Raw genomic sequence first — 22,550 nt, 5'->3', positions numbered from 1 at the left:
GGACATTTCACCCCAAATCAAAAATACATATTGCCGTCTTCTTTCATTGTATTTGAAAGAGGGCAGACATCTCCAACACTCTGCAACTTACAATAAAACAACCTAGAGTGAGAAATAACACTACAGGTAAGAGGAAAGATGTGAATTTTTGTTCACTGTCTCTTTACAGCAAGATTCTTGCTGTAATGGCAAGGACCTGCCGTTTTGTGTGAAGGGATGGTGATGAGCAAATTACAACTGTGTAGGCTCACAGTAGCCCAGCGCCATCACACTGCGCTTTTCAATCACCCAAAATGCACAGAACCATTGTTACTTGTAGAACTGTCAGTCCAGAGCAGAATATCTTCCATCTTTTTTTAATCTAGTTTTGACTGTAGAGACAACTTGGACATTGTGTCATAACAGATGTTTTCATTTACTTTGGAAATCTGTAGTATTTTCCAACATGACTAGACATGAGTCATGCTCAGTATTACATTGTTGACTTGTCTCTTGTTCATACAACGCCCCCCTCTACTGATCGGTCTTTACATAGCCTGTGACCACTTTTGCTTACACTGCATTTGCCAGCCTAGACTTGATTTACCACCTAAGGACTGGTTTTTACAGGTAAAGAGGTAGGTAGGTCTATATACAGGAGGTACATGTGTCATAGTTCTGCTCCTACTGCCTTTGTCTGGTGTAATTGTTTCACTCAACAGTCAATGCTAAAATTAAAGGGAAAAGATCTCCTCCGGTCATCTTCACTGCGCTGCTCTCCAGCAGAGCACAAAGGGAGAATTGAGTATTGTTGGCTTGTATATCTCGTTTTATATCAGGTTGTTGTCTCACATGTATGAATCACTCTGATAACATAGCCTCCCTGTAACCCAGACACACACGCCCACACATGTACACTTAAACACAGGAGGTTCAGTGTACGTGAAAGCTGGGAGCAGCAGAGTTTTATGGCGGGATACGGCTCCTTTATCCCAGCCTCACTCTCGCAGTTGGACCCCATCCATCAGACTAAAGCAGTTCTGTCTCCCTTTCTCATGCTGGGACAATAAAATCTGGTCACTCCTCTCTGTTGTTTAGGGCTCTTGAGACAGATGAGAGGTCACAGAGATGTAGCAGCTAGCAGTGGTCACTTTGCCCCGCTGTTGTTCCTGTATGGGGCACAAATCTCTACTGAATATCTTTTTATTTTCAGGCTTTAAGAGTTTTTTGAAGGTGAGACTTAATGAACTTTTCTCATGAGATTGTAGAGAAAACACCTGTAATGGCCTGTAATAAATAAGACTTATTCCCTAAATAAATCTTGATTATATTCCTTAATAGATCTTGATTGAGATCTTGATAAGTTCTACTCCATATCAACAGTCACAGTCTGTCATATTTATTAGTCGGGGTGTCAAATATGTTTACAAATAATAAGTTGCATTGAAAGAGTTAAATTGCATATTTTGCCACCCTGTGTTTACTCGTATGTTGTCCTTGAAGAGAATAATTTGTTTGTAAATTCAGGTCCTTCCTGGGATCTGAAATGAGATTTGTAACACAGAAGCCCTGATGGGGAAGGCCGTGTTAATCAAATTGGGTACACTGCAGTATAGTTAATGGTTTCCGAGACAAGATAGTACCATATTGCACATAAAATATTCACTGCACCTTCTGCGAGGCTTGAATAAAGATTTCATTTTGATCCCAAATGGTTTGGGGAAAGAATGTTGTTTTGAAATTAAATGCCTGGTACTTTGGAGTTTTGTCATCTACTTTATTATATGCACTTCCCTCTTCCTGCCATTTTTAAATTGGATTATGGAGAACGATTTATTTAATTTGGTTGATACAACAGCATCAGTGATGTTTGAGATTTCTGTCAGCTTTGGGGCTGTGTCTTACTGTTTTATGCTTGACATTTGGCAGTGGTATTTATCTTTTATTTACTAGCTTGTTGCTTATTTTGTCAGATTTTGTATTTTGCAGATGAATGAAACCCTGTTGCTTTTTACAGTCCTGCTCATATCCTCATAGGTCAGCCTGTACAGATTTTCCTTCCTTCAGAGGGACCAGAAGTACAAAGTTCCTGTAAAATCTGCTTAGCAACATATAATGGAAATCATTGGTAGGAAAGACCTTGATAATGGTATAATTGCAAGATAGCTCAGCATATGTTGCTCATGACATGGTGGCTATGGACTGGAGGCAACTTTAAAGCAGTCAAGGAAACTTGGCCCCTATGCCAGATACCACTACAGTCATTAGCTCTCCTTTGGGATCTCCCCATTGCCAAGACCACAAAAACACACAGTTTGCTAATTTAGTCTCTCCGTCATGTGTTCCTCCTAGATCCTTTCTCCTCCTCCTCCTTCGCGCTTGCCTCTTCTAAACTCACTCTGTAAGGAATCTGTTTGGAATTGGCCTTTTTAATCCCTTTTAAGTGCCCCCTTTTTTTAATGGTCTGCCACTCCGGAAGTAGGATGCTAGTTTGCTGTGGCCTGCTGCCTTTGATGTCGACATTCTCTGAGAGAGGTTACATTGCAAGTAGGCCTCACTGGAGTTAATAGATTTGAGACCTGAAGGCACAAGAAGATGATTATATTGTAAAGAACCAAACAGTGTTTTAATTGGTGCTCTCTTTGAGGATACAGGCCCCTCAGATTTTATTGTGAGTTTCACCTATGACTTCCTATTAATTCACAGCAGTGTCTGGTTTGTGGTTCATTACAAAGCAAATTGCTTGTTCTGAGCTGATGGATTTTTTTTTTTAGGACAGTGTTAGTGACACTGTCATGAGGCTAGTTTGGGTGAATGTATTTCATCCTGTTTTTGTCTTAATGCAAATGTTCCTCAACAACAGTGTTCTGAAGTAACAGAACTAAGCCTGCAGGCATAGTTGTGTTGTTGTAACAGCTTTAAAACATCAAATCAACATAGCAAATATCCCCTTTCAGACCATCTATTGATCTTGCTCTTATTTTTTTATGTGAGGTCCAACGTGATTTGGTCCTGACAGTCCACAGTGCATATAATTGAGTCACATGTCATGTCAGTTGATTCTGTTTACCAGTTTATGGAAGTAAATGGGAGTTAATATGGGCAAAATTTGATTAGTTGGCCCACCCATAGTTTTTGGCGTTTTTTTGGATTGAAGTTTTATTGATGCCAATGAAGTGAAGTTAAACTTAAATCTATGACAAATCCCTTTGGTGGACTTGAAACATTTGAGGACAAGTCTGCATTCACGACCAAGATTTAATTCTGTTTTCGATGAAAGTGGTCTGCTGTCTGTCTCTTTTTTTGTATCTCAAAGAGGCCCCACTGTCTTGAATAAAATATACTGCTTCTTACTGTCGCTTCTGTCCTGAGAGTATTTTCAGTCAGTATCTGTTCATGATGTGACCCACAGAAACAGCATCTTTGACTCAGCTTTAATTGCTGTGGGTGACTGTGTGACTGTGTGTGTTGGGTAATGCCTCTGAAGGCCCTCCAACTTGGGCTTACCACTTGATGAGCTCGGCCGCTTGGGGCAGCTGCCAGACAGTTGTCTGTCTGTTGTGGGTGACGCGGTGTTAATCACACTAGCATGCATTTGCGCGCAGTCTTTGAGGCTGATAACAGTTTCAGCTGTTTATTCCTCCAACCCCCCCCCCCCCCCCCCCCCCNACACACACACACACACACACACACACACACACACGCACACAGCCATGTACACACAAACAGATATGCAGTCACCACCAGTTGGCAGGGCTTTTCGTAGTTTGTTTGGCAGCACAGAGACAGAAGCCAATCGTGCACCTGGCTGGATTCAGCAGTCCTGTTGTTGACTTGCCAGCACAGAAAATGGGGGTCAACCCAACTGCCCTGCTTTAATTTCCCAGCAGTGTATCCCCAGGGATGATAATTGTCTTGTATGGCATGCTGACAGCAGTGACGTTAGAATGAGTTCTCACATTTGTCAAGAGTCAAAGAACAGTGCATTTAACCATAAAGCCATGAGGGAGAAGTGGTGGATGTGCTGGCAGTTTTTATTTACATGGATGCTTAATCACCTCTCTGATAACAACTGCGTCTGCACTGAAGTCCCCCTTTTAAATTTAATGATGCTGTGCTCCGTTCAAATGCATTGGGGCTTACATCTTAAGAGTACACATGTCCATGTCATGCTTTGTTTTCAGTTGTGCAAGACCATGGCAAAGGCCTCTGTAGATGGCGCACAAGCTACGAGCATGCACAACTTTTTGTTTGTTGCAATGTGCTCTGAAAAGCCAGGGGGCGCACAAACAAAATACCCTGTAGATAAGAAAGAAGTCCACGAGTTTTACTCTAAAAATGTTACTGGAAAAGTAAACTCCCTGCTTCAGAAGGAAACTCCGGCGTATCACCAAACATAGTGTTTTTGTAGTGTATTTATTACTCTGGCTTAACTTCAAGTTGAAATTATATTATACCCTTCTTTCCCCCTTGGGTCTCTTACAGCAATCTCTCATGGTCTGAAACTCCCTGCGGCAAAATGCCTCTTCTTTCCCCAGTGTGGAGGGCTATTACTTTCCGAGAATTTATGGCCATTTGACTTTCCCTGTGGTCTCTCAATGTAGAGCTGTAGCGAATGTCTGCACAGGCAAACCTACTCGGCCAGTCTTCCCCAGGTGTTCACTTGAAGGCGTCCGTGTTGAACTGAAAAGAGCGGCGTGCACAGTGGGTGTCTATTTACAGAAATTAAGAGGTGCAGCTCCAAGTGCCGTGACAAATTTCTGAGGCTTTGCACTTGACACAGAAACTATGACGTCATTTTTTGGGGCGTAAACCTTGCGTCAGGGACACTACTGCTATCATAATTCTAGGTTTATGCATCATCAAGGCATCCCACAGCAGACAAAGAAATATAATGAGAAGCAACTGATGGAAAGAAGACTAAGACAAGAACATAATGTGTTAGTGGTTTGCTGCCTTACAGAATTTGTCTGTAACATCATTTTTAAAGAGGCAATTTCTGATTAGGAGAACCTCATTTAGATTTTAGGAAGATAAAGTGAGAAAAAAGGGGATGTTCATGATGTAGAGGACCCGTACACAAACTAATGGTGTGTGTATGTGTGTTTGGGAGAGATCATTAAGTACTGCACTCTGTTGCCTCAGCTGTGGTGGTGACTGGTACATGCTGTCTCGGCAGTTTCTGTGAGTTTCTTGGGTCTCTTGACATGAAACAGTGATTTGTTGCAAAGGGTCAGACAACAGCAAATTGGTTACAAGGCAGGATTTTGTTTTGTTTTCATGATTTTGTATGGTTCTTGAAATTTGAAGCTCCTCAGTGATGATAGAGTTAGTAGGTTAAACCTTCACGCTGAATTTCCTTCAGGGGTGAACTCAATACCCCTGCAATAATACTTCTTTGCAAAGCTATAATGACCAGTTTTTGTCAAGCCTGTCAGCGAGGTGTTGATAAATCTAATAACATTTTTCAAGCTGTCGTTTCTGCTGTTGTGCTATTGTTTATTGTGGTTTAGTCAGGGAGCTGACAATGCAGATTTCTTTAATCTCTTTCCTGTTTTCTGTGTTCCATCTCTGTGGTGATACAGTTAAATATTGCAGCTGACATTGCAGAGATTCCTTCCCTGTTGTCTATATTCTCTCTCAGCTGCCCTTAGGGGTTTAACATGTGGAATTTTTTACTGTTATGGGAAGACTTCCTTCAATAAACAATAACCACAGGTGGTTTGGCAGTTATTTGTCCAGACAAAAAAAGAGCATTTGATGGACAGTTGTTTGTCCAAATGAAAGCTGCTTTTTATAAAATTGTAATCATAAAGTTATGTCTCAGAAAAGGCTAGCTTTTGACAGTAAGTGCAGCTAAAACAGCTTTTTCTCCACAAACCCTTGTTGCCCAGGAATATTCTAGCTGTTTCCTGTGGGCTATCAGAAATGGAAATTTTTCATCTTTGTTCATATGTGAGTTAGAATTAACCACAGGCTGTTCTTTGAGGACAGCACAATAGGTAAATACTAAAACACTCAACAGGCTTGCTTTTGCCCTTCAATTTTCTCTCACCCTTAGGTCTCCTAAATGCGTGCCAGCCACTTTGGCTTCAGAAAAAAGTAATCATCTAACCAGCAAAGGATGTGCTTCGTGTTACTAATATGTGTGACAAAGGTTTCTTTTTAAGAGCTTTGTTTGCTGGTTAGGTGCAGTCTTCCAACATCGCTGATGGAAAGCACTAAACCAGGTGCAGAATCACAGTGAACTCTCTCACTTGCATATATATACACGGTGCAAAGTCTGCCCACAAGTTCTAGTGTCAAGCTGCTTATGTTAGCCTGGTTCTTGTCCGTGAACAGCTGGGTGGCAGCCTCCTCTCTAGCCATATCTACCGCAGCCATTTTGAGACACGCTCCCTCCTTGTCCTGTGGCTTGTAAGGGAACTTAGAGAAAACTCCCTCGCTGTGTTCTTCCGTCGTGGGTGGAAGTTTTAACAGTTTCTTTTATTAGGAAAGCTCCTCGTACAGGAAGAGTGTGCTGCAGGTAAATTAGGAATGCATGGTGTGGTACTGGTGTTGTTTCTGGATTTAACTTCTGTATGGCAGAGGAAGCATTTAGCCAGTAAAAGGCAGTGCTCATGTAGTTAACAATCTTGACACTAAAGCGCAGAGACATAAATTTGTTAACTTAAAAAAGACAAACTGCTCTCTTCATAAATTTGGTGTCACAAAATTAAAAGTCGTGACTGCCGAAGCAAGACAGATAAACAAGATGCACTCAGTCAACCACAGGATGTCTAGACCACAGATTACATACAGTATGAGACCTGTGCAGGACAGGCAGACGGACTATGAGTTATGCCACACACATACATACACGCACAGATAGAGAGCGACAGAGACAGCAAGAGAGGCAAACAACCTCAAAACACATTATTAACATCCTTTGATTAACCATAATAACTAGTGCTCAGCCCTGAACCACTGACTCCTTTATCATCAGCTCATGGTTTTCCTTTTGGAAAACACTAAGTACCGAAAAAACTCATGCAGTTTTGAAGCTCCAGTTTGCTTTTAGTTTGACACTAAGTCTAAGTTTTGTGTGACGAATAGATCTTTAAATCACTTAAAAAACACCTTTAGGGTTATATCTAGGTTACCATTCTATGCCCTTATTGTAGCTTAGATTAAAAGAAAACTGTGCTGACAATTGTTAAATGGCTTTTTGGCCCATGTTTGCTATTTTTGCTCCCAGTCATGTTTGCCTAGATTTCCATGTCCAGACAGTTATGGCAGGATTTAAGATGGTGGAGAAAAGAATGCACCTGATCTACAAAGGAGACCATTGAGTGCACAGACCTACACGGCTATCAAAGCACCGCGCAGCCAGCAGGCAACGATTAGCAGGGCGTAGCTCAAACCACATCTTTCACTCACACACACATTCATGTACAAACACACACAAGCACACACACACATACGCCCACAAACCTCAGGTGTATCCACAGTAGACACTCCCCGTCTTTCCTTCTGAAAAGCAAAATAAGGGCTCTTGAGGAAAGCAGTGGACCGGGTTTGCCAGTCTCACTGTTTTCTGTTTGAGGAGCCTTTTGCAACAAACATTCAGGCCCTGGCTACATTTCACCTTCACATCACATGACCATAGACTTCCAAGAGGAGATGGTATGACACTTAACCATTTTCTGATTGCATTCCATGCATCACTGTTTTCCTTTAGTTGCCAATCAATCCTAAAAGGTGTTAATATTGCCTCTGCAAGTAATTGGTTGCTGGCAGACAGTCTGTGCTGCAATAAAATGGTTAATCAGCAGTGCTATGCACTGTAGAGACGATGCACTGCTGGTTCTGCCGGCCTGAAGAATATAATGTCTATAGCCTTACTGTTGTGTACAGCCTTTATAGACTGAGCTGAGTAGTGATGCGCGGGTCGACCCATAACCCGCGGGACCTGCAAATGGACCTGCGGGTCGGGCAGCAGTGATCGTCTGTTAAATCGGTCTGTAAATGATATTTTGACATTATTATTATAATCTATTAATCTATAATGTATTACTGTCATGGCATCCGAAGGTACTGATGCGTTGAGCAGGTGACAGTCCGCGATCGTTTTCAAAACACACTTGTGTCACACACTCCAAAAGAAACTTGTTGAAACTTTAAACGATAATTTATCGTACAAAACGGGGGAAACAAACATTGACAGAAACAGTTCCATAATTCATATTAAATTCAAAAGATAACGAATAAACAGCTACAAGTTAGAGGGAATAGTGATAAAGTGGTAAAACTTGGCATTGATCCACAGCCTCAGATGGATGCGCTCAAGCCTGCCGTGCGCACAAGCTCAGTTATAGGCTATACTATATTTTCACATTTTCAAGCTCAGTTATAGGCTATACTATATTTTCACATTTTTAACAATGCAATTTAAAAGTTTTATTTTGAAATAGATTTTTATTGATAACCTACATTTACCAACAACAAAAAAACTACATTTAGCACCAAAAAAATATGTAAAAAAAAGAAAAGTAAATAAAAAAAAAAAACGAATATCGAATACCAGATTTTCATAACGAATACCTACCCATAGAAACGAATATTCGAATATCCGAATATTTGGGTACAGCCCTAGGTCTTATTGTGTCTCTGTTGAACATATTCACAAGAAAACGTTTCTAGTTTCTTGGCATAACATTGAAAAACACAAAATGCTTAAGTGTTCTTTAAAAGGGACTAAGGCTGCATCAAGTTTTGTTGCCAGCAGCTAACAATTGTTTTCTTACAACTTGAATGCAGAGTAATCAGAACCTGAAAAAAATCACACTGAATTAATTGCAATGCTTCATTCAGCCCATAGACTGTATAGAAATAATGGATGTAGCCACCGTGATGTCACCCATTGTTTCATGGATTTCCGATCTGAAGCCTGGAGTTTGGCATTTTGACTGTTGCCATCTCGGATTTGGAGCCACAAGTGGCCATATTTGGATGAGAGGGTGGAGCTGTGGAGGAGAGGGGGTGGATTTGACTGAGAGCCCGAGGACACTATGCAGCAGACAGCGTGTCAGTCTGTCCACACTTAATTATGCATAACTTTAGGCCTTAATAAAATTTAAACAGGAGAGTTATATGCTATAAAAATGTACACCCTGTACAGTTGTCATTAATGGGAAAATTAGCTACAGAGACCAAAACATGTTAATCTCTGCTGTGAAGTTGGGCATTTTAGCGTGTGGGTCTGTAGGGATTGACTCGCTTGTGGAGCCACCCTCAAGTGGCCACTCAGGGAACTGCAGTTTGTGGCACTTCAGGTGGGCTTCATTTTTCAGCCCCAGAGGTTGCCTCTCGACTCAGTCAGACATCATGTTCATTGTAGCGTTTTTTTTTTTTTTTGTTTTGTTTTTTTTTTTTTAGCGGGGTTGTTAATTAGCCCTAACCAATCAGAATCAAGTGACTTATCTGTCTCACCGGTGGTTGCTAGGAGCAGTTAACATTTTTCACATTGCAGGCATATACTGATTTTCTGTAGGTCAACCAACAGTACTTAAACCTTTACAGCTGCTTTGATCTCATCCACACTTGTCTTCATTTTCCTGTCACAGTTTTCATGAATGTCACTACGTTGCTGGCTATGTATGAAGATAACATCCCCATTCTTTATCCCATCCTCAAAGTGAGTTTCTCCAAATGGTTTAAATAACTGTCAGTGGGCATGTAGGAGAGCTTAATGCTGTAGCTAATGGTCTAATCTGGCACTGCTCATCCTGCCCATTGGCTTCTGACTGGGAGGAATGTGGAGAAATGCTTCCATGGTTCCCAGAGGTCCACTGTCTGCCGTTCCAGCCGGTGACCACTCTCCATTACCCTAATTTGGCCCTCACACACACTCAGCATCGATGGTGCCTGTGAACTTGGAAGTGTGTGCACAGCAACGGACAAGAAGCCAAACAAATACATGAGGACATGATGGAAGCAGGGGGTGATATCATCTACAGCACAGCAACACACCAGTCTCCTCCCCTTATCCCAACCCCCATCCATGCGCAAATAGATTCTTTTGCTACTTCAAAGAGGAGGAAAAACAGTTTATCAGTTAACATGCCGGGGTGTTTTTTAGATGGTCTTTGAAGGGGCGATAGTGGCTGTCATGGTACTTCATTGGCTGGAGAGGTCAGCAGGCCACTGGTTTTTCTAATTACAGTGTGACCTTCCTTGGCAGACACATTCCTCCTGTCTGCTTTTCTGTTTTAGTTTCATACCTTTACATACTTTTGTCTGTGATCTAAATGAACACTTAAGTGTCCCTTTTCATGCAGAACACTTTAGTGTCACCCATAGGATGTACAGAGTACTAACTGTTCCTTGCCTTAATTCTCTGTAGTTGACTTTGATATTTTTCCAAGAATTCTGAGGGTTGTGTTTTTCTCATCTATTGCCATCTCTCTCTCTGCAGACACCAGCCCATGCTGTCACAGAGTCTGACTCTCAGAAAAGTCGGTGTGGGTGTCTGTGGAGACCTCTGTTCAGTCTCGGGCTTTGGGGCCCCTTTCTCTCTCCTCTATCCTGACCTGCTCTACACTGCTCTGTTCTGCATTTCTGAACACAGAGACTCTTTTTTTGCAATTGTGCCTGCAGATGAATGTCTTGCCATCCTTAGCTCAGGAGGGTTTGAGACAGGCTGAACTAATGACCTCGACTCCTTTGTGCCCAGCCTCAAAGGAATAGGGGATAGTGCTTGTTGCATAGAGGAGCAGTTTGCACGGAGTGCTCCCTCTTCATATTTCTCTATTATTTAAAGGTGGCATTTCAAGATCATTCTTTATTTGAAAGCTCTATTGGTGACACTAACATTGCCTAACAATAGTGGCGAGAGCAGGATAGAAATTGGGGTGCATTCCGCCGGAGTCGTGTAAGAAGTCTGTTTAGTGTCAGAAAGGGTAATTAACTTTTTCTTACATTATTAATCATGAAATTAACAAATCAGGATATCATCCACTTGCCAATGGTTCAAAAAGAAGTTCCTAAGTACATGAAATGAGGCGAATGTGATTGATGCCAAACTCATATGGATTCACCATTAACAAAGATTTTCAAAGATGGTACAAAGCTGCAAGATTTTCACTGGTCCTTGTTTGCTTATGGGATTAGGCTCTTTGGAAGGATTGGACAGCCTTTGTGCCACATCCTAGTCCATTTAACGATACTGAACAGGCTGTTGTCCAGGGGTTAGTGGTGTTCTCATGACCTCACCTGGCCCCAGCAGAAGCTCTGCCTAATGATCTGTGCTAATGGCAATCCAAATCTGTTGTTAAACCAGATCTCCATGGCGACTCTGGACCACAGTGCACTTTTGCCTGGAAATAAATTCCACTTTTGTCTCAGACCTGCTTTATCCATATTGTTAACAGATACGAGTCAAAAAATGGAAGTGGAGCGCTCCAAGATTGAGAGGAAGTGGAGAATGTGGGACAGCTGAAAACCACTTCTCATCTGGCTGCATTGTGCTTCCTCCACTTAAAAGCACCGAGGCCTCTGAGCCGTGTTCGCAGTGTTAAAATGATTGATCATAGTTTGGACAAGTGTGCTCGTTCATCCATCATCCATCTGTCATTTGCTTAGACTGTACCAGCTGTCTCCATAGCTTGTAGAGGACATTGATGCAATTAACCCCATGTAAAACCCATGTATGACATTTTAAGGTTTCACTGTAGAAGGATAAATGCAGATGTAGCTCGATAACAATAAAAAGAGACCATATAGCAATGATTTTTATTCCAAATCAAGACTTTGTTATTGAGTTAAAGGAACAGGTCATCCCCAAATCAAAAATGACTGCAGGGCTTTTTTTCAGTCTAGATTGTTTTGGTGTGAGTCACAGAGTGATGGAGATATCAGCCGTAGAGATGTCTGCCTTCTCTGAAATATGATGGAATTAGATGGCTCAGAGTCCTAAAAAATACATTTTAAAAACTCAGCAGCAATGTCTCTTTCCAGAAATCGTGACCCGGTTACTCAAGATAATCCATAGACCTTGTTGTGAGCAGCTTCATGTAGGAACTAGTTTTTTCCTACTAAACCATATCAACCAATCATATCACTGGGCAGAAGGAGTAGTGCATCCACTTACGGATGAGAGGCTCCTCACAGCGCAAGACATAACATTAATGGCATTCTTCTCGGCTGAGCTGTAACGTTAGCTAGCTCAGTGGTGGTAGGTGAGCTAGCAGTAGATGCATGCTTCCTTCAGAGCAGTTATTTGGTTAATGGGTGTAGTTTGAAAGAGAAAATAGTTCCTACATGAAACCACTCACAACAAGGTCTGTGGATTATCTGGAGTAACCAAGTCATGATCTGTAAAGAGACATTGCTGTTTTTTCGCATGTGTTATTATGGTACTTTGAGCACAACAAGCTGACTGCCATCTAGTTTCATTATATTTGAGAGAAGGCATCTCTACGGCGGATATTTCCAACACTCTGCAGCACACACCAAAACAATCTAGTCTGATAAACAGCACTACAGGTAGGAGGGGAAATATGTTTTTTTGATTTGGGGGTGAACTGTCTCTTTATTAAATCATCATTATAAAGGGTATGTACACAGGCATGTATAGAATGTAATAACTAATGCCAGGTACTACTACCTTAGGTGAATAAGATTAAAGCACAGACAACAGCTGACTCCCTTTGATCACTCGAAGGCCTCTGATTATAATTCGTGTGGTTTGATGAGAATGCATGGGTGTTGAGAGGATGTATTTTCCTTTTTGTGTGGGAGTGAAGAGTGCGCCCCACTTGCCCAGAGTCTGGTACTGAGGAGGCCTGTGGAGAGACATTCATAGTGGGACCTCACACACAATACTGCTAGCATGAATATCAATAACTCTCCAGCCAGGACTGTCAACAGTGGATCTGCCCTAATTTATTCCAAATCTCTGATGAAACAAGGTCAAGCCCTTGGCAATTCAACACAGCCACTTGGTTCATTTAGATTTTCATGGTTGGTCAAACATTTGCATTTGTGTAATGTGTGCTTTTGTCCTTCTTCTACAATATACAAACCTGAAATCTAGAGAACCATGCAGCAAGTGTAGCTGTTTTTCCTCTTGACAACATAATTATCTCCCATTTTCCATAATTTCTAGGTTTTACTTATCTACACTTTACCTCTTTTGTTTCGACGCTGCATTGATAGAGTAGAAATAGAGTATAGTAATGCTCCTCTTGCATTGTGTTTAGCTTAAAGCACACTGTAGTCTGCAACGACCTTGAGACTGATTGATGACATAGTAGCCTTCCAAGATCTCACCATAGTTTCAGAGTCTGTAGGACTAACCATATGTGTGCAACCATAGGATGGTATTTTGCATTTTCACAATTACAACACACCTGCTCTTTGCTGCATGGACTGCTCTCAGGTAGGTCAAGCAGTTCATCGGTATTCATAGTAATACCCTCTTACTCTGAGAGAACGGCCTAATTAAAATCTGCTTCACTTGACTTTTGTACTATTATGCAGCACACAGTATTTCTTCTCTGACAGTCCCTTTATTGGCCTTCCTACTGCTTCCTTGTCACAAATCTTGAAATAAAACACGGTAAAGATGCTGTCTGGCTCATATTTTTTCCCCATACCCACTTAAATTGGCGATTTATGAAGAGGAATGGGAAATGTCATGGTGCCTGCCCAGCACTACCCTCCTCCTCCTCTTCTACTTTCTTCTCCCCAAGACACACACAGACCCCTCCCTGTCAGTCTCTCTTCCCCTGGGGCCAGTGGGGAAGGCATTCCAGAGCCCAGGCCACTGCAGAGTGTGCATCAGAGGGGAAGAGAGACAGACAGTCTTAGTGCTTTGGATTCAAAACATTCTGCAGTCTCGCTTTGCCTACAGCATCTTAGCTTTTGCATAAAGCGACTAATTTGTTCTCATTATCAAGTGCGTATGAATGTGAGTTGAGAGTTTCAGAGCTGCAGGAAGTGTTCCTGTTTCTGACAAGCTCAAACTAAAGACCCTGTCAGAGTTGTTTTCTCTCCTCAGGGGCCACCAGCATAGATGAGTAATCCTTTGAAACCAATAAGAGAGTTGCTCTGGACAGTTGGTGAGTTAATGGAATTTGATTGTTGCAGCCAAAATTGACATTTCATGGTAGAAAATGTGCCCACAGGAGGGATGTGGAGCAGTCTGTTAATATACTCAACATACAATAAACAAAAGTGAAAAGAAAAGAAAATTAAATGCTCGAAGGAAGACTTGCCACATTGGTTGCCTTTTATTCCCTATATACTTAATTCTGCCCCACAAATAAAGCTGGGTGGACAATGAGGTGCACGTTATACAAGTGCAAACAAAGTGTGACAAATGCGTTTTAAGAGAGCAAACACGCTCGGTTTGCTTTATTATTTATCACTTACATCAGTCTGTGTTTTACAGCCTTTTGTCAGGCGGCCTTATACAGTATTTTGACTGTTCCTATGGCTACTGCTGACTGAGTAAGTGGTCTGAAATTAGAAAGGCCTCATGGGAAAAACACTGATGCCTCTTTCACAGACTGTTTGTATGGCTTTGATTAACAGAAATTTGTATTCCCTTTTTAATTTAATAAATTATTTAGTGAATTTTGATGCAGGCAGATTTGCATCTTATTAACATATTAGATCTAATTTGTCCTTCATCATCACAGACGACTCATACTGAATACCTTCCCCCACGCTGTATTCCTTGTTGTCTGGCTCTCTCTCCTCTCTGTGGGTTGCTGTGTGTTAACCATGACAGCTTTTGTGAGACTGTCACCCTGGTCTCGGAAGTACACAGGGAATCCACATTGGCACTCAGTCTAGCGGGAGAATTCCCCCCTTTGGTGGATTGTCCTATGGTCATCGTGCTTTGTGTGTGGACTGAAAGAATCTGCATTAATTATAGCCTGTCTTCATTTTCTCTGTGGTCCACAAAATTAACTAGCGAGAAGCTAATAGAGTATTTGTGTGGGTGCACGTGTGTTTGTGTGTATGTTGTATGTTGAAAAAAATAGAACGGTATCATGGAGCACATTGTTTAAATAGACTCTTCCAGTATAACCAGCTTTAGCGAACACAGTTGGCACTGTAACTGGTGTTCTTTGTGGCAAGCCAAGTGGTTTGCAGTGGATGCTTCAGGCAGTGGACAAACTGACAGAAACAGCACTGCTCCTCTCTGTGCTAATTCAGGTACTCTGTCTTTGGCATATATCATGTTGTTTGAGACTTTGCTGCATTACATAGTCTTGCAGTTTGGAATCCAACTTCCCATTCAAACGGACGCAGTGATGTGGGTCAATAGGTCAGTGTGCGTCAGTTCACCCTCCTACCCTTCACTCCTCTTGGGTTAGACAAAGGCCACCATTGTCCAACTTTTGTGACAAGTTTTCTGTGAAAATTAATGTTATTTTATTAGCATTTAGATTTCAAGTAATTGGTTCCCCATGGAGAAAGAGGGCGTTAGATCCACCTGACAGAAACAGAAAGATGTTTGGCCAAGTGAGCAAGCATCTTATACTGTAGTACACTAAGGAGAGTAGATAAGTGAAACTAAAACTTTGTTTGATAATTATGTGATGTAATTTAGTGTAGTACCAAGGTTTAGCTGAGACTAGATTCTCTTCAGTACCAGTAACAGAGATGATCTGTGACATCTGTCTTATATGAAAGGGTCTCACATAGGCCAAACAGTAGATATGTATCAGATGTACATTTCCTGTATGAAAGGTGTGTAACATTAGGTCCCAACGTGAGAGGTTTTACTTCTTGACAAAAGGGCTGCTGTACTGTACACTGTCTTTAGGTTTTTGTAGTCTTATCATTAACCATACAGTTTACTTTAAGGTTATTTCATTTTAGTGGACAGTTCAGGCATCTGTTGGACAATGGAGAGGGACTGCGTCTTTCAGGGGAGGATTGCATTCCTTCACAAGGAGTGACGGATCACATTCCATTGCACAGATTTACTTGAGAGGTGAAAGACACGATCCAGATTTATACCCTTGAAAGACATTTCAGAGCATTCAGCACCCACTGCATGCAACCTTAACAGTGACTAGTGTGCTATCAGTGGGAAAGAAGGGTGCTTAGGCCACGAATAAATGAAGAAATAGGTTTTTAATTCAGTATGGTTGACTTTCATTTGATGAGGATGGTCACTTTGCAACATTGACTGAATGAAGGATGCACTGGCCAACTATTATCAAATATTGTATTGGGCTCAGTAGCGATACTCGACACCTAAGATATCGACAGAAATAACCCTGTACCAAATAGTTTAGAAATTCTCCATTCAAAAGCCACCTGCATTTGATCCTTTTTGCATCAGGGTCTGATCCTGACTGTTCCAACACCCCATCAGATCAGTGAACTTTCTGTTGCTGCCGTCTCCAGAACCGCTCTCTTCGGCGAACGGTCATGTTGACGTCCTCACGGTTATCGGGCGCTAAGAGAGCAGCAGTGGCTAACAACCAACACAGAGTCATTTACCAGTACCAGTAAACTCAAACGAAAACATCTTGACTCTGTCGTTTAACCCGTTAATAACATTGGCTGTATGATGCTAACAGTTAGCCCTGTCACTGTGTGTGTACGTGGCCTGGTGCAGAGCTTACGGTCCCACAGCAACAGCTACAACCCATACAGTCTGTCATGTGGTGAAGTTGAGCAGTGCATGACAGAGTTGGCAGCTCAGCTACCGAGATGCCACCAAAATGTTAGAAAGTATTATTTTACTGCACATCATGCCATTTATATTATTGGTATTGAATTAAGTACTCTATTGGTATCGGTATCACTTTTAGGGAACCGGTATTGGTACTGATATTGAATTTTTTAAATCATACCCAGCCCTCATATTTTTATCAGAATACAGAAGAGTGAAATACATTGTCAGAAAATGGGATTTAGTGCAGTTTCAAACAGTGAAGATACCCTCATCAGTATTCAGCCAGTTAATATTTTATATTTCCTTTTATGCAGTTTTTAAGTACAGCGTTTCCATCTTTATACTTTCACTGCAGATGTTGGAGCCACTGAGACGGAACATTGGTCGGAATAAGCGCTTAAGATTGACTCACGTTGACCTGCTCAAATAATTGATTTGTACTTTTAATGTTTATTTTTCTAAATCAATGTCTTGAAATAATATTGAACCGTTTTTATGGGTTGGGCATGTCCTCGTGGGCTCTGGCCCTTCACTTTGATGAGGGGGGAAAGAGCATGCAAGGGACTGTAATCATTTTTACATCATCTTGGGGCAGCACTGTATAATTAGAAAGGGTTGATTTCCTTGACCACAGCAGGGGCTGAAATTGCAGGCCTTGCCCCAACCGGGGTTTAGGAAAGAAACTGAAATAGCACTGGCGAGTTTCTGTCCTTGTGTCCCTCTGCGTTATAAAATGTCGGTCAGATGGCAGAGCAGTCACCGTGACACACTGCTGCCTATTCACCAGCACTTGGACGGCCAGCTTTTATGTGGCGCCTCTTGTTTTCAGAACCAACTACCAAAATTACAACTTTGTCATAATCTCTTTAGCATGCAGTATGGCTAAAACCTGTATCAGCCACGACCTGCTGTGACTGCAGCAAGTGAACACTCCGCTGGCAGCTTGCAGTTACCCAATGTGGCCTTATGATACTGCTAGTTTCGTAAAAAGTAAGTATAGTGGTGGAGTGTTTCTCCTACAAAAGGGCGTCAGGTTATCATTCCCACCACAGAATCAAAAATAATACCAATTCCATTTGATATCTTAAATTTATTCTTTAAATGTCAGGTTGCACATAAATATAGAGTTAGGGCTGCTGTCAAGGAATTGGTAAAGACTAGTTTGACAAGGCACAAGGGTAGCATTTCAAAAGCTTTTTTTCCTCCTCCCAGTATATTAATTGCAGTTAAATAAAAATCTTTAAGCCCCACACATAGCCGCTTTAACATGTTCATTTTGCAGATACTGTGTATGTCTTATTAAATTATATCATTATTATTATAATTTTTTAAGTATTCAAGAGTCATAGTCATAGACTGTATATAATAATGGACGTAGCCACCACAACATCACCCACTGGTTTTTGGACTCCCATTTTGAAGCTTTGAGTTTGGCACTTTGGCCGTTGCCATCTTGGATTTTTGGAGCCAGAAGTGATCATATTTGGACCAGAGGGTGGAGATAATCATAATGCTAGCTGCTAGCTGGGTTAGCAAGGTGCATGTAAAGTTATAATGCTAATGCTCATTTTCGCTAGCAAAAAAAACAGGCATAAAAACATAAAAACCAAATGTACTTACTGGTAAAACTAAATATACAACCATTTATAGGGTTTTTAGTACAGCCAAACTATCAATCATCAGTTAATTTTTGGAAATGCGCTGATATAACGACAGAGATGGCTTCATCTATACTCTCTTAATCTGGTGTTTTGCCATGGTTAAGTTACCCAACCAACGTAGTCGCTGTGGTAGCAAATTGTCAATGGACAGCACAGTGAGTTGTCATGTATGGGAAAGTTAGCTATAGAGACCAAGACCTTTTTTGTACCAGGCTGTAAACATGTTTGTTTCTGCTGTAAAGCTGGGCATTTTAATATGGATGTTCACGGGGATTGACTTGCTCTTGGAGCCAGCTTCAGTTGGCCAGTAGGGGAATTCCAATTTTTGGGACTTCCATGCTGGCTTCATTTTTTAGCCCCCAAGGTTGCCACTTGGTCACAGTAGAGAGATGACAGAAAATGATGGGAGGGAGAGACAAGAAATGGCATGCAATAAAGATCCCTGGCTGACATGAACCAGGATGTTGTGGTTCATGGTTCATGGTTGACTTGTGTTGAATGCTTACCACAGAGAGAAAGATTCCCCAGTATCATATCTTCCACAGATATCTGCATATCTAACCTGCAGTCAGATGCACACAGTCTTCCCAAAGGATCCTCACAAGTGTCAGTATCATTTCGGATGCAATTGGTCCCACTCAGGTCAGGGTGGCGGCAAGTCCTGGCCTTGACTAAGTGACCTTTGGGTCATTCACAGGTTTTTCCATGTCTGTAGGCATGCAGAGGTGTCTTTGCAACCTTTCTGCTTCCTGTCTCTGGCATTCTTCTTTGTTTAGCAGCCCTTTAAAACACTGAACAGCTTTGTGTCCCCCGTGGCGAGGCAGAGGCGTGGAGAAAATGGGTCTCTGTTTCTGATTAGCTTGGCAGCCCAACAACATCATTTCCCAGAGGAGAGAAGCAGGATGCTAATAGTAGCTTGCCTCTTGTTGTAGAGTCTTCAGTGATTTCTACAAACCTCTGGCTGCAGACAGGCGTCAGAGCTAATCTGCTGAAGTCTTCCCAAGCAGCACAGTCCTGAAAACAGAACCAGAGCTAATTGTCATTGCTGTGGTTCACCACATCTGCAGTTTTGATTTAGCTGGATCTGCTGACGTATGGTCTGTATTATTAGTTAGGTATTACATGTTATCTTGAGGTTGATAATTCATACATTTTAATTTGTGGCCATGATGAGTGGGCAACTTTGATGCCGCAGAAAAGATTACTTTGCCGTTAGCCGGCTCCATGGCTAGAATGGTCTTTCCATTCAGGTTTGGTTCTCAGTAAAGCAAAACCTGTTTTTTCCATCTAGGGCTTGGACTCCTCTGAGCAAACTAGTAGCCAGGTTAAGTCATTTGGAAGTCTTGAGCGAAGTCATCTGTTGAGACTGTGGGGAACCATTTCTGAGAGGAAAACAGTAGGTGAGACAGAAAAATGTGGGGAATATCTAGTCCTGGATGCAAGTTTGACAGCAGAGAAAGTGAAATATAGCTGCCCTGAAAGTACAGATGATTAAGTGTAGGGCACAGTGACACCATAAGAGAAGTCTCCTGTCTTATATTGTAAGCCACCAGATTCCTGGACATCTGGATTGTATTGCACACTACTGTGACCAGCCGAACAGGTTTTTCTGTTTTGAATTCTTTGAGATTAAAATTACATTGTAGTGTTTTTCCATGGGAAACAACAAAGTATTCTTTTACCCCCACTTTCATACAGATTAGAGGCAGCATGAAATGTAGATGTCTTGTGCCTTCCCACACTTATCATAAGGCTGGTGTTTTAGACATTACTCAACAAGGAGCAGAACAGTTGTTTGCACCTATGTGGGTTTATAACTGTACTCAGGAGAAGGAAAAAGGAGCCAGAGCCTTAAAAGCTTAGGTTGACGCAGCACCTTGAAACAGTTTTTGCGCATGGTATCTCAAGATGCTCAGAGTTGATTGAAACATGTTGGACTTTGAGTTCATATTTCCTTGGTCACTTTTCCTGCATTCTAGCCACTCACATTTTTTTTTTTGTAAAGATATTTTTATTGACAAAATTGCCATTTTACCATTTTACATGACAGAAAGTACAAACAGAAAAACAACAATACAAAACACAGAATAGCAAGTTTTGGTATCGAAAATTAGTTGTGGCATTGAAAAAAGAAGCCTTGGCACTGGGGAAAAAAATCCACAGGAAAAAAAAAACACAGGCATTTAAAATTATTTCATTTGGATATATATATATTTTTTTTTTTTTTTGCATTTTGATGTGATTTTCAGTTATTATCTTCTGATATTTTTCTTCATATCACTGTCAGTATCATTTTTGTTAACGCTGACAGTTTTTTCAATTTCTCAACAAGCCTTAGTTGATATACGATGTCTTTATATGATGTCGCTTTCATTGTATATAGAGTCTTTCTTCATCCATGCACCAGTACCGGAACTGCACAGATAGACAGATAGACATCTATATCCAAACAGCGTCTGGCTTGACCGCAAAGAATGAGTTCTTTGACAGCAAGGCAATGGCGCTAATGAGTTTACCTGGAACTTCCAAACTGCACGCATGTCTGTATCTCTCCATTGTTGTTTCTCACATAGATGTTAGCTATGATAGCTGACATTAGCTAACATTAGCTCTTGTTCTAATGGACCTCCGCCAAACCTGCATAGGGGTAAATATTAGCAGAAATTGAATTTCAATAGTGTATAATCACCTGAAACTAAGAATCATTGTGTTTTTGTTGCATTATAATGAGTCGTTTATATCTACATACAGAGCGGGTCTCTTCCACTAAGTCTGCATTAGCCCAGAACAGACAAACCAAACACTGGCACTAGATCGAGACGTTTGTTTTTCTTTGCGTAGGTCACCATAGTTCTTCTACACCCTTGGCACACAGGAGAAGTTTCAGTTGGTTGCAGTCTGCAACCTCACTGCTAGATGCAACTAAATCTGACACATTAGACCTTCAAAGAGCCTGGTTCTATGTTAAAAACCAGTGGGACAGAGAAACTGACTCAATATTCTTGCTGTTTGGGAGTTCCAGGCAGACTCATGGAGGACATATCCGTATGTTAGATCTGTGGTGATGCCAGGCTTGGAGAGGGCCCTCTCTTTAGTATGCAGATTATATGGAAATTGCTGCGACAGAATTTTGAAACTGGAAAAAAAAAGAAAATATTTAACTGTCAGCGTCAAAAACTCAGAAGTTTGTTATTGACACATACATATGATTGCAAGAAATATCAAAATAAAATCATTTTTAATGCTTGTGTTTTATTTTTTTGTGCCAGTGTAATCCAGTCATCAAAATAAGCGTTATGTTAGACATCGATGAGCCCATGGTAAGGGGGGTGCTTGTTTTGGGATTGATCAACATTCTCCTTGTCCTACACAGAGACAGAGAAAAAGAATATGGATAGAGACAAAATGAAGATGAGTAACATCTGCCTGTGAATGATTGACTTCACTGTATGAGTTTGATGATGGATTTTTGTCCTGTACAGTAGTTACTACATATACTCAGCAAGGAACATCCAGCCAGTGTGTTGAGTTGTGTTTGTGTTATCTTATCTCAGTGGTCAATGACACAGCCTTATTTACTCCACTAATTGGATGTCCTTCTCATGTGCCCCGGTGGCATGAGAAAATGCTCGCTGGCCCATGACCCTGGGTTTAAATACATATTATGTGGCCCTGTGTTTTCCAGGATCCTGGCCTCCGCTGCCTTTTTCCCACCTCTCCCATGTGTGTGGCCTTAACAACCGATGAAGAGACGTAATCTCACATTTTTTCTGGCACAGCATTCTGACACTATCTTAGTGTCAACATTTATCTTAAACTGTGCTGTAATTTATTTGTGCTCAGGTCCGAGTATAACTTGTTTCCACCTTAAAACGAACTTTTGACAGCAAACCCATACTGCAATATGTGGGTGGTCAAAAATGTTTCTGACAGAATGCCCTTCCCATCAGAATAGGCAGATATTTTTTCACATGCAAGGAAATTTTAACTCCTGTAATCATACGTCAGTCAGCCAACTCACTTGGGAAAAAAGTTATGTGAATACAGAGTATGAACTGAGTTAATATTTGGTATCTATTAGGCTCTTCATCAACCCCTGCAGGCATACACAAAGCTCAGCAAAGTGGGGAATGATGGCGGTAGACTTGGCAGTGGCAGATGCAGCAGTGTTTGCAAACAGGGCTGTGAACTAACAGCTACAGTAAGAAGAAAAAAAGTGGGCCGTG

At 41.3% G+C, this 22,550-nt stretch overlaps 1 protein-coding gene across 3 annotated transcripts in view; it reads left to right on the top strand.

Annotated features, from left to right (window-relative positions):
- Positions 1 to 22,550, top strand: part of tanc1b (tetratricopeptide repeat, ankyrin repeat and coiled-coil containing 1b) — a 127,982-nt gene that overhangs the window by 13,864 nt on the left and 91,568 nt on the right. The window lies entirely within an intron of this gene.

The sequence above is a fragment of the Epinephelus moara genome, chromosome 7, assembly GCF_006386435.1.
Source record: "Epinephelus moara isolate mb chromosome 7, YSFRI_EMoa_1.0, whole genome shotgun sequence".
Taxonomy (NCBI): domain Eukaryota; kingdom Metazoa; phylum Chordata; class Actinopteri; order Perciformes; family Serranidae; genus Epinephelus; species Epinephelus moara.
The sequence above is the reverse complement of the archived record's forward strand: the minus strand, read 5'-3'. Positions and strand labels throughout refer to the sequence as shown.